This window comes from Populus trichocarpa, chromosome 11 (assembly GCF_000002775.5).
Source record: "Populus trichocarpa isolate Nisqually-1 chromosome 11, P.trichocarpa_v4.1, whole genome shotgun sequence".
In the NCBI taxonomy this organism is placed as follows: domain Eukaryota; kingdom Viridiplantae; phylum Streptophyta; class Magnoliopsida; order Malpighiales; family Salicaceae; genus Populus; species Populus trichocarpa.
Genome location: NC_037295.2, coordinates 12672138 through 12686738, shown reverse-complemented (window position 1 = coordinate 12686738; position 14601 = coordinate 12672138).

Here is a 14601-nt window from a genome sequence, read left to right as displayed (position 1 = left end):
TGTGATGATGAGCTATAACTCAGCCTTATGGAATTAGTTTTCGCCAAGTTTAGACTTTTCATTTATAACTGTTGGGTTCCTGAATATCATACATGCAACGGAAAAATAAAACAAAATTATTCGGGAGTCCCCAGGATCTTGTTAGATAGATCTAGCTAGAGTTGTTTAGGGATTTATTACATGAAGATCTGATCTTCTTCGGATTTGAATAATTCTTTAAAGGCTGGGTTGTCGCAAACCACAAACCATCCAATTATCCGCCCTCCAATGGTAATCCACACAAATCACCAATGAAAAATCTCCTAAATCTCTATTTAGAAAAGTGGAATTGCTATGCTTAGAGTACTAGCCCTCTATTATGTCACTTACATAGTTTTTCTGTCTAACAAACAACCCAAAAAAAATAAAAGGTATAGCATACTATTTATAGAGAAATCTGAAAAACCCTATAGATTAGCAAAATATCAATTTTCCCCTTGAATAATATCCATATATTAATTCAAGATAATTTTAGAAATTAACTTAATAAAGTCCTTACTTGATTTTTTTAGGTCCATAAATATAATATTTGTATTAATTATATTCTAGTTCTTAATTTTTAAAATATATTTTAATCAAGTTATACATAATTAAATCATTCCAGATTAATTTCTGACTAATGATTCTTAATGTGTGTGACCCATTTGGTTTCTAATATATTGGCTCAAATATAAATTATAATTATAATTAAATAAATTAAATAATTTAATTTATTATTAATTAATTAATTAATCTTTTAAGATCAAGTACATCATTTAATAGCGTGTTATAATAATTTAAATATTAGAAAAATTATTAGTAGTTTGACTGCAGAGGAAAACAAAGTTTTCAAAGAGGTTAAAATTTAACTTTAAGGGTGAGGGGTTAAAGAAATTTGTAGAGGGAATTTTTTGGATTTGTTGACACTCCCTCCCTCCTTTTTAATTTAACAATATTTTATTCTTCGAGTTTAGACCATATATATATGTTATTTAATTTTATTTTTCATCATATTCAATTTTAAAAATGATTTTTTCTTTATTATCATTCATAATTATCCATTATTTTTATCAAACATCTTTAACACTTTATTCTTTTCAATTTTTTCACCTTATATGAAAACAAAATCTTGAAATAATGATATTGTTAAACACTTTATTCTTTATCCATTATTTTTATCAAACATCTTTAACACTTGATTCTTTTACCAATGGAATCACCGACGGAAATATTCCATCGGTGATTCCATCGAGAATTTTGACGGTGAAGGGGTCATGTCACTGTACGGAGATTCCCATTTGAATCCCTCGGTAAGTCCGTCGGTAAAATCGCCCCCAAAAACTTCCACGTCATCCACCTGCTTTTTTTTTCCAAAATTCTAAATAGTCCCTCGGTAATTCTGTCGGTATATACCGACATAATTACTAAGGGATTTGCATTCGTCAGTAAATATCACCGCAAATTACCGACAAAAAAATTTTGTCGGTAAGTCTGTTGGTTTCAGATTAATTTCTGGTAATGGTTTATGAGAAGTAATATCATAAGACTCTTCTAATACTATATTTATATCTTTGAGAAATTTCACTAAAGATTTTCTTAAAACTTCTTCCTCTACCACTAAAGTAGACTTATTATATTCTTTATTAACCTCCTTTTTCAGAGTCATGTGGACTTATAGTATTAAGTCCCTCTTCTTGCACATCTTCTTCATCTAGGTCACTAAAATCCTTAGGATTGGGTTCGTATACTTAAAAACAATAGTCTTTCTTTTGACTTATATTTTTATGTTCTTGGATGAATAAGGGTTTAGAGGTACATTTAAACAAAGATATGACTAAAACCTTGACATTTAGCATACCGAACCTTTGAACTCAACCTAGACATTTCATTAATGACTCGCTTTCCTTTATCTTTATAAATTTAGGCACTACTAGAATTAAACCTATGAAGTGGAGCACTTAATTAAGAATTATTATTTCTAAATTGAGACCTAAAAGGGGTCCTAAGAGGGTCTTGATGTTTTTTCCATCGACTCTTTATAAGCAACTTATAATCTTGCACTATAGTATATAATTGGTCAATAGTAAAACCACCTATGAGCCTGACCCCTTTTCTAAAATCATCATTCAAATTTTTATAAAATCTACGCAAAATCATGACTTTGTTTTCACTTATAGCACATCTCATCATGTGATTATTCAATTGTATTATATACTCATTGACTAACTTGTTCCCTTGCCTTCGATTGTTCCATTGGTCTAAGAGTTTATTCCTATAAGACTAGGGTAAGTATTTATATAGTAGTTTTTGTTTCATTTTGGTCCAATCAGTTATGAGAGATTTACTTCTCATCTCTAAACAGTCATCAACATCACTCTAATAAAGTTTGACTTCACCAATGGGTATCATCTTAGCAAATATAACTCTCTTATTATCAAACAAGTTATGCCACTTAAAAAATTGATCCATGTCATAAATTCACATATCAAAGATCCAAGGGTCATGATGACCATCAAAAGTGGGGGCTTCTATTTTGTTAGGGCTCATGACTCGCTTATTAAGGTTATCGTGTTTAAAGTAACTTAAATGATAACCATATTTGTGGCTCTTGGGGTGAACTTGCCCACAATGGTTATTCTCATGATATTTATTAGTCCTTAGGTGCCTTATTTGAGAATTTCTATTCTTTTAAAATGTTGGTCATTTAGATTTGCAATTCCCTTCAAATGGATCTAAGAGTATCACTAAGGGTCGAGTCCACGGTAAGTATAGACTTAAGCTTGGATACTAGATGATCATGACACAAATGCATGTAGCACTAACTTAAAAATGGAATTGAGATCACTTACGATTCTTACAAGTGAAATCACAATACAAAAATAAAGCTAATTTTTTTTTAATGTTGAGAATAATCAACATAAAATGCCCAGAAAATTATAAGTATGGAATGCTAGACCTTCTAAGTATAAACAATTAATGAAATAATAGTCATAATTTTCCACTATTTTTTCGGCAAGGTTTACAATTACCAAAGATGATTAGATGCTCAATATAAATGAAGAAAGAGGTTGATAAGCAAAAAATAAAATATATGAATGCAAGATATGAATTGTTTTAGGCACAAAAGAATACTATTAATGATAAGTTGAATAGCAAGTGTAATACCAAAATAGTAAAATTCAACGTATCAAAAGATAAAGTGATTTACTGACTAGATTGCTTGGTGGGAAGATGCTAAAAGTTGATGTTGCTAATGTGGTAAAGACTAAATGAAGTAGTGTTGACATGTCATTGTTGCTGACGTGTCATTGCCATGGAAATATGTTCAGATATGGTGCTAACATAGCAGAATGTGATGGAGTGTAGATGATGTGTTGCTGCTGACTGATGTGGCGCTGGCATATTGTTGTTGGTTAGTGTGTGCATTGATGTGGCAGTATGCGATGGCGTGTTATCACGCGAGTGGTTTTTACTTCTCGGATTTGTGCTGTATATAGAAAGATTAGAGGATTATTTTTCAAGTTTAGATTAACAATTGATTATTATTCAACATAAGTCCTAATAGATCGATTAATTGTAAGAACAATTAAAAGCATAGGCTCTGATATCAAAGTTGATGCAGGACAAACAAAATTTGAAGATGAAGTAATCAACTAAGAAGAAAAATCCAAAGAAAAAGAAGAAAGAGTTGAAGAAGAGAAAAAATAGAGGATGGAAAATTCTGCAACTTTGCAATCTTCAACTATCTAACATTTAAAAAAGTAGGATATAAATATTAAAACCTTAACTGGAAGAAGTAATTGGGCTTATATTCCATTAAATAAAATACCCAATAATAATTAAATCAAGCCCAACAAATAAATCTAATTAACAAACCTCAACTAAAAGTTCAAATAAATTAAATCAAAACATTAGTTAAAGCCTAATCTTTTAATGGTTTGAGCTACTCTTCATCGTCTATAAATATATAAGGGCGTAAACAATCCTTCGGGTTCAGTGTCCCCACCACAAATGTCATGTATACTAAGATTGATATGGTTCTCTCCTTGGTTCGGTAAAAGCTTTTGCAAAAAAATTAACTAGATAACATCGAACATTTATTGATTTGTGTTTATTGGCAGTTACAACATGCATGCTTGTGACGATGAGCTATGACTCAGCCTCGTGGAATTAGTTTTTGCCAAGTTTAGACTTTTCATTTGTAACTGTTAGGTTTTGAATATCATACACGCAACAAAAAAATAAAACAAAATTATTCAAGAGTCCTCAAGATCTCATAAGACAGATCTAGAGTTGTTTAGGGATTTATTACCTGAAGATATGATCTTCTTCGACTTTGAATAATTTTTTAAAGGTTGGATTGTTGCAAACCACAAACCATCCAATTATCCGGCTTTGAATGGTAATCCACACAAACCACTAGTGAGAAATCTTCTAAATCTCTATTTAGAAAAGAGAAATTGATATGCTTAGAGTACTAGCTCTCTATTATATGACTTACGTAGTTTTTCTGTCTAATAGACAACCTCCTAAGAAGCATAACTTACTATTTATAAGGAAATCTGAAAAATCCTATAGATTAACAAAATATCAATTTTTCCCTGAATAATATCCATATATTAATTCAGGATAATTTTATAAATTAACTAAATTAAGTCCTTACTTGATTTTTCTAGGTCTAGAAATATAATCTCTATATTAATTATATTCTAGTCCTTAATTTCTAAAATATATTTTAATCAAGTTATACATAATTAAATCATCCCACATTAATTTCTAACTAATGGTTCTTAATGTGTGTGACCCATTAAGTTACTAATATATTAACCCAAATATAAATTATAATTATAATTAAATAGAATTAAATAAATTAAATAATTTAATTTATTATCAATTTAACAATTGATTAATTTATATTTGAAGATCAAGTGCATCATCTAGTAACGTGTCATGATCCCTAAAATATTAGAAAAGTTATTAATAGTTTGATTTAACTTTTTAGTAACTGGTTTCTCAGTGCAATTAATATCCTTTTATCAATAATGCTATGATTTAACATTAAAGTATGGGGTATGTCTATCATGTCAAATCATGTTTATTTTTTAAATAATAGTCATTGATCGTTTTAATAAGATTTGAAACTCTTTTCAAATCTCATTTCACCTTAGCCAAGAATTGCTCAATTAATACTATTTGAGAACAAATAAAATATTTTTTCTAATTCACATAGGGTGATGAATCCTCTCTTGATCACTTTAGTACATTCATATAGTTCATGATATACTCAATGTCTGCCCCTTCATTACCTCGATTAAGATAACATGTAATAAGATCAAAACATAATATTCTCTATATAAGATAACTTAGTGATCTCAAGTCTAAGAATCACTTACACAACTATCACGTGAGCATTTTCATAGACATAGGTGAATAGAAATCTCATAATTATTACAACTATATAAGATAACTTAATAAGATAATTTTTTGATGTAATAGAAATCTCATAATTATTACAACTTTATAATTTTCTTTGCAAAACATTTTTGTCCCATGAACTTTATTTTTACTCTAAATTTATAAATCAAATATTAGATTAATTAATATAATATTATATGAATATTAAAGAAAATTAAATATTTATTAATAATAAATATATATTTAAATTAATATAATAACATCACGTATAACTAATCCATTAATTATAAAGCATATTAAACTACCAGTAGCATTAAAAAACATGTATGCTTCTTTAGTTACCATCAGGACATGTTTGATAGAAAGGTAAAAGAAATGAAGATTTATTTTTGAATTTTGTTTGATTTTTTTACTTACGACTAATACAAGTTTGGGGGAAAGGAAAATTTTCAAGGAGGTTAAAATTTAACTTTAAGGGTGAGGGGTCAAAGAAATTTGAAGAGGGAATTTTTTGGATTTGGTGACACTCCCTCCCTCCTTGAAATCCATAGTTATCCATTATTTTTATCAAACATCTTTAACACTTTATTCTTTTCATTTCTTTCACCTTGTATGAAAACACAATCTTGAAATAATGATATTGTTAAACTGAAATGGTACAATATTGGTTTGTTCTTTTACATAATTTCTTTCATTTCTTTCACCTTGTATGAAAACACAATCTTGAAATAATGGTGTGTGTGTGTGATTTGAATGATCTCCCAGCAAAAGTAAATGAATATACTGTGGTTATGCACTCTCCCAGGTTTAATATTGGTTTGTTCTTTTACATAATTTACCTGTTCCGATCTCTTCATTTCACTGTAAACTCTCACAGGAAAAAGTGTCGTTGGAATATAAACTTTCAGATGGCTTAGCACGTAGAAATTGCTGGTGGCTACTGGCTAGCGTTGGAGCATACGCTGTTCGCAATTGTGTCAGCAAAATTGCGGCAATGTTACAGAACTGATCAACATAAATAAAACGGGTTAGGGATGAAAGATCTAATCAAGATGAGAGATCAAATCAAGATCCCACATGTTCATCGACAGGGAGAGCACAGAATATCGGTGATCATTCAAGAATGCAAAAGGAGCTAGCTAGGGTTACTTTCGTGGGGGCTAAGAAGGTGGCCTCTTATTCTTTATGCATAGACTGTGAGGTTAGCTAGCCAAATCTGTCAGCAGATAGGGCTAGCAAAACTCGTTATTAAGAAGAGCATCTGCAAAGGAACTTATGACAAACAGCTGGGTAGCTAGCTAGCTATCGCCTAAGAGCAGATGGCAAATCAAAATCAGCTTCTAGCTAGCTAGCTAGCATTCCCTGCAATTTATCACCATATATCTTCCTTATTAAATGATGATATCTTGGGGCAAATCTATATTCTCTCAGAGCATCACACTGATGTAAAGTTATTTAATCTGTTTGTTACGTAACATGTCTAAGATCATTCAGGTTGAACGTGGTCAACCAGGAAAAATAAAATTTAATATTCTACATAGAAGAAACAATTCATAAGCCATACATCAGACTAAAAAGAAAAAAAAATAGTACAAGTATACTATCTCACATAAAATTTTTTAAAAATAAAAGATATATATATATATATATATATATATATATATATATATATTCAAAATTAATAAACAATTCATGTGTAAGTGGATTATAAAAAAATATATAAAATGTAGTATAATTATTTCATATTTTTGTTAGAGAATAATATAAATTATATCCTGAAATCTCACATAAAAGCTTAAACTTTTGGGTTGAGATGATTCTTTGACATGGTATCAGAGCCTTGATTATCAAGTGGTCATGAGTTCGAATCTCACCATCCCTATTTATTTGATAAAAATTAAGTACAAGATAAAGTGAACATGTGTAAGTTTCAAGACCAAAAGGCTTTCACTTGAGGGGGTGTGTTAGAGAATAATATAAATCATATCCAAGCTTTTGAGCTGAGATGATTCTTTGACACATTGAAGAATAAAAAAATAATATATATATATATATATATAGTTAACTCATATTAAAAAATTTAAAAACAATACATGTATATATAGTTTATAGAAAAAATATGAAATATATTAATATAATATAGTTATAAAAAGTTAAGAAATAATTTATGTTGATGTAGATTGTATATAGTTATTTTTCATTGAAAAATTAAAAAATAATTTGTATAAATATAAATTATAAAAAAAGACATGTGAGATTAAGTATTTATAAATTAATTTTTTGTGAGATTAAGTATAGGGTTTTAAAAAAAATTCAAAATAATTTTAAGTTTTTACCTCTTTATGTTTCTTTTCTGTGGAAAAATAAGGGTTCTTGAGAAAACAGGAGAAAAGATAACTCCTTGCCTCTGCCTGAATAGCGTACTATTTTGTGTTTTGACTTTTCGAATAGTCACATAACACGTCACCTGATTGTTTCTTTCTTTCATTACTGTAAATGGCAGGAACTAGAGGGGGCATCCTAGTTACATTAATCTAACAGTAGCAGACTGTACCACGTGTCACTGTGGATAGGGAGCAGAGCACAGGTGACGCACCTTTAAGGTAATCCATAGTAGCAGCTATTATCCAGGGCATTGCCTTATCTTTGGATCGTGAATTATATTATATTAAAAAAAACTATTAATTATTTGATGACAAAATGTAATTTAGTGAATCATTATATAGGTGACCGATCTAATTTTTTTTACTGTAATTTTTTTTTAACGTGATGTAAACATTCTTAAAAAATTAAAAAAAATGAGATTATTTGATTTGATTTAATAAATTCAGTTAATTTAATAATATAATTAAAAAAATATATATCAATAAAAAAGTAAAGCAAAAAAATAATGATTAAATGCAAAAGATAAACGCTTGTCTGTACTATGAAAATATATCTTTACAAATTTTAGAAAGGTTTCAATGATCTTATTTGTTAACAAAGTATAAATTAAATGTGAACGAGATAATCACATAGAAAAAAATAAAAACAAAACGTTTGAAGATCAGAATAACCTCGTGGAAAACAATTGACTAAAATTATAAAGCTTAATTCTTAAACCAACTTAATACTGAAAAACAAAATTAAAAAAAATTAAAAAAAGCAATATGAAGAAAAGACCTAAGTCAACCTTAGTGAACATGTTAAATTTATTACTCGAGATATGAAATCATGATGACCCTATAGAAAATAAAGTTAAAAAAAATAACAAATTTCAATCTCCAACCAATCTAATATTGAGAGATGAAATTAAAACAAAATTCATTTAAAAAAAGACTGAAGCCAACTTGGTCTAATCTTTCAAACCCTGACATGGGTCATGAGGCTGAATTATATCATAAAAGGCAAACCGGAAAAAACAGCAATGTCAAATTCCCAACCAACCAAAATAATTATGGATAAAATTGAAAAAAAAATTCAACAAAAAAAAGGATAAAGAAGAAAAAAAATAAAATTGAAGATAACGAGGACCGAATTTGACACAAAAAAATGAAATCAAATTGTGAGGGAAGATATTGAAAAACAATTTTCAATTAAAAAAATGATAAGAAAAAAATAACAATAAAAATAATGACGATTAGACTTAATATAAAAATCAAATGTCGAGGGATGAAATTGAAAAACAAAATAAATTCAATAAAGGATTTAAAATCAAATATATTACAATTAAAAAAATGATGACTTAATTTAATTCAATGAACAATTGGCAGACTTCTTTGATTTTTGCAATCCCAATGCATTTTGGAAGGAGGAGAGAGAGAAAAAAGATGGATAAAAACATGTTATTAGAGCTCAATTGTTGATCTTCAAGATGCACGCGCTACACCACCATGATAGGGGCGACAAGACACAATATCCAACACCTTCCTGGATGACGATATTGAAAGGCTAGGTGGCAACACCAACCATTTTTATTTAAATTATATTTTATATATACTATAAAACTCAATTACTTTTGACCTCACACGAGGATTAAAAACAACTAGAATGAAATGACAAAAACATCGTTGTAAGCTAAGCCAAGAAAGTTTAATATCAAGGGATATTTACGTAATTTTACTGTGCAAAAAAATTAAAAAGTTAAAAAATTCTCTTAACCCAAGTTAATTTTTTGTTGCTTTCAAGAGTTGTTTAGTAATTCTACTGTGCAATAAACTAAATCAATCTTGAGAAGACAGAATCAACCCCATTCAATTCAAAAATGACTAATATCTTTCATGGAAAAACTGAGTTACCCCTCGGATCTAGTTAATTGGTTTTTCTTGGTAATGACAATATGTAATTTTATTGTGTAAATCCACAATAAAATATAAGTGTATGCACAATAAAACACTAATCTCTTTTATTTTATTTTTTTATATATAGAGCTTACGTTTCTTGATTAATATTGAGTGCGTATTTCACGAACAAGACATTAATTAATTTTATAAATTATTTTAATTTAATTTTTTAACTTTGAAAGAAATGATAAATCCCATTTCTATCCCTCTTTTAAAATGATATATTTATGATACGGTAAAATTTAAGTTAATATTTAGTAGGAGTGTTCATGGATATAGTAAAGTTAGGTTGAGCTCATAATTGTATCTATCTCAACTTCTGATATTTTATAAATTGTAAAGCCGACCCATTCAAGTTTTATTTTGAGATCCAACCCAGTAGAAAATATTGATTGGGCTAATTTTTTGTGTGGATATTACATATATTCAAGGGTTAGACTTATATTGCTAATTTTTTATGGGTCTACATTTAGAGGCATGCCTACAACTTGGATTGTAGATGCCATGCAGAGGCGAAGCTACATAGGAGTAAAAGGGGGCAATTGCCCCCTTAATCTTTTTTTTTAAAATATTTTTTTATATTAAAATATTAATATAATAACTTTACAGGGTTAATTTTCTTTGTTAGCTACTAATTGATCCAAGCTCTTCTTCTTTTTTCACTATTGTCCTTGCCTCTCTTTCTTCTATAAAATTTCTCTTCAAGTCCTAAGCTATTAATTAGTTAAGCAAGTAACCTATTATGCTTTATGTTTTAGGAAAGTTTCCTTCATCTTTTCTATTGTTTCATTATCTAATTTTAGTTTTATTTCTTTATAATTAGTTATTGAAAATGTTAGGGTTTATAATAATTTATGGATTTGTTGAATTAATACGTGTATGGGTAATATTATATGCTAATGGATATGAATTGAAATGAGTTTTAATGAATTAATAAGTATTTTGCTATGAATTTCGTATGAGAAATGATGGTGATGAATTTACTAGTGATTAAAAATGAAGTACAGAACAACTAAAAAAATTAGGGACATAATAGATAAATTAAAAGGAAAACATTTAATATTTATGTTTAATCCACTTGTACAAAACAACAAGTCAGTAAGAACAACATCAATTTGTGACAATCCTTTTAAGCTATGATTTTAGATGCTATGTACCATATGTCAGTATATAATTGCTGCCAAGAGCTTCCCTAGTCCTTGGAAGATTTAGAAATAGATAAATGAAAATTTGTTGTGTATATTGAGAAATATATTTTTAATGAGATTAAAAATAAAGTCATTATAAAGCAATTTTAAAATATAAAACCTCGAAGAGAACAATTATAATGTAATTTTTTCATTTTAAAAGTATTCTTAAATTAATTTTGCTTGACTTGAGTTGGTACATGTACCCTAATGTCCAGCTTAATTTTCATATCTGGTACCATAATTAAATTGTAGTTACCTCGTTCCTCTCCTTCATTAAGGAAATTCTCCAACAATGAGACAAGTATTTTTTTTTCTTGTTATGTTAAAGAAATATAATAGTAAGCTTATTAATAAAAACTTTAGAGCCAAAATATTTTTAAATAAAAATAAAATAAATATTCAATCTATAAACTATCAAATACGAAGATAAAAGAAATATAAGATGTTGGTGTTAAGTTGAGTTGATCAGGTTTTAAAAGTTCTGAATTACCGCCTGATTTGTGATATATATTTCATAGATTTTTTTAACTTGCTATTATCTCTAATAGCTATATTATATTATTTTGACAAGTTAGATGAAATCAAATAACACAAATATTATATACTAATTGAGATTTTTAACACCCTTAATATCCATTACAAGTTGATAACGATGGAGAGATTTTGATGCGAGGGGGTGCCAAACTAATTAATCATAAACATTTAAAAGGGGGTTAAGGGAGACAGGTCAGATAATGACATATAGGAAGAATTACACTGTATTGTCATGCATGCAGGTCAACTTAAGTGCAAGTAGCTAGGAGCCCTAGCTAGCAAGTCAACATTATTTTTGCTGATCATTATCACCTCACTTTCAACCAGAGTTGTTATTTTCATAGAAAAGAAGAAGGCAAGGCAGGCAAGCAGAACAAAACAGAAAATTAATTAGCCCTCCATTAATGAGAACCACAATTGCAGAAGGACCACAACATCGTCATTTCTCTTCTTGTGACAGAGTCACAGAGATCAGTGCTGTGCGTTCTTGCGTGTTTTTCATGGTGCAAAACATTGTTTGTCTAAACATTTAAATATTTTTCTATTTAAAATAAATTTTAAAATATAAAAAAATATTATTTTAATATATTTCAGAAAAAAAAAAACTTACCACGTTACCAATATTCAGAAAGAATCGTGCCAGCAGCCTGCCAAGGACTGCTGATTAATTGTACGTACGTACCAAGGCAATATATGCAATGTTAGTCCAGGGAAGGAAACTAGGGGTGATGCCAACGCCATCACAATTCAGAAGTCACAACCACAACCACAGTATGGATGTATCACCATGATTCATCCTCCTCGTTCAATATTCAAGGCATGGCGTCAAAACTACAAATGCCTAACCTCTTTCCTTTTACTTCATCATGTCATTTGCTCCAACACGTAACGAATTGTGATTCTTTACTTTATTTTCTCGTGATTTTTCAAAATTTAATACGCTAATAAATGAGATTTTTTTAGGGTTTAAATAGTATATAATCACATATTTATGTCACTATTTCTTTTTTTAAAGTTTATAAAGTTAATGGTTGGTAATATAAGACTTAATACTCGCAACACCGTTATTTTTAAAGAGATTTAAAGATCTTGCAATAATAAAATTAGTAAATTTTAATAAGGAATTGCAATAAATGAGGGAATAAATTTTTAATTCTAAGAATAAAAAAGTGTTTTTTTATTATTTGTATGTGATAAATGCTTTGAGAATGAGTATCAATACTTAGAGAATAGAAAAATATAAATATTTTATCTAAGTGGTTTAAATGGTTTATATAACCTCTGAATCTTATAATGTTTTTTGAATGAAAGGGTTAGAGTGCTATTTTCTTTTGATAACAGTAATGAGAGATATATATCCCTTACACGACAATAATATTGGTGAAAATATGGTAGAATTTTAAAAGACTTTTATATACACTTAGAGATATAAGAAAATTATTCTTAACTTTTAACCTTTTATGCATGTTAAGAGTTATAAGAATAAACAAACAACTTTGTGACCCAACATGAGGCCTCGTGACTTACTTTACATGAGATATATAATAATTGTCAGTTTTGTATATTTGGATGAGAAGTGATCCCAAGTATAGGAGTGATGAATTTAGTAGCTCGTCAGACCCACATGTATTTAAATTCAGCAAGCCAAAGGTGTTGAGGTTGGAAGCAAGCCAAACTCATATTATTCGAGGCTTGATATTATGTTGAGCTTATGCATGTTGGATTATTGCTCTACTTTTGACCCTTTTAAATATAAGTTAATAAAAAATAACATATATAAAATACACTTAATCCATCATTTTTCATTTCAAATTAAAGAAATAAGTTTTTCTAAAAGATGTTGAATATCATTTACATTTTTTATAAAATAAAAATAAAAATATTATTTGTTTTTATATTCCAAACTCAAGAAATTTTAAAGCCAAAACAAAGGGGTACTCAAAGTGACCGTAGTTGGTGTTTTCAACAAGTGAAAAAAATAAAAATTGTACATGATTCATGTCAAAATCAGCTTCTTATACGTAATTCCTTGCCTCTCATTTTTTTTTTCTTCTCTCTCAAGATTAATGATGAATTCCCACTATCTGAATTAGATTTTTTATATAAATCTTGACTTTTAACTCAACTAATTGACGAGCTCAATTATTAATCACATGGGATTACTTTGTCAAACATCCGTGAATCTAACGCTCACATAATTTTGTGAAATCATATGTTTTTTCTTGGGTACATGATATCACAGTGTAAATCGACTCCATAATAAGCACATAGGGCATAGCCGGAATCAAAATTCACCCTAAAAGCCCCAACACTTTCTGACCAACCAGACGACGGTACACTCCTTTTCTTGGCAAATGTTCCATCTCAAACCAAGAAAATCTGGATTCATTTCGTGTACAAAGGGTCCACCTGCTCAGCTTGCACGCTTTATAACACCCACGTACACAGTACTCATATGTAAGCACGTATGTATGTGTGTGGAGGCCATCCTATTCATGCATGCATGCATGCATACTATGGATGATATTGATGGGATGATGTATATATATTTACATTCTTTCATGAACATAGGTATAAATGATAGGGTAGAGCCCGAGACAGGCCCTATCAGGGATCTAGGTAGAGTGAGGCTAAAATACATAGGGGCAGGACAGGATTTTTCTCCCTTTTCAGCGTTTGAAATTAGAGGTGAGAGCGAAAGGCACTGTATTTTCGAGGCTCGTGCTTTCTTGGCCTCTCCGGCTCTCTTCGTTGTTAATTTTTCATTTCTTTTTATCCAGAAGGAGAAAATATTTAATTTTGGTTCAATTCGATAGAGGGCATGGCATATTGTAAATTAAGTACTGTTACTGTTCCCGCGTGGAGGAGAGGCCATGTCTCTTTTAGGTTTCCTTTCTGCTTTTGTCTAGCTTTTGTCTATTGTAGTATCATTTCATGCCTACACTTTACTCTCTCTGTTGTCTTTTTTCCTTCCTCCCTTGCCCAAGATTCAGATAAGCGTGCCCTTAATAAATCCTTTTCAGGGCACTGTGTCACTGTTCCTAATTACATCACCGTATCCAAGAAAAAACCAATAAATAAAAAAGTCCACATTGAAGTGCAAACATATATAGGTATCTGAT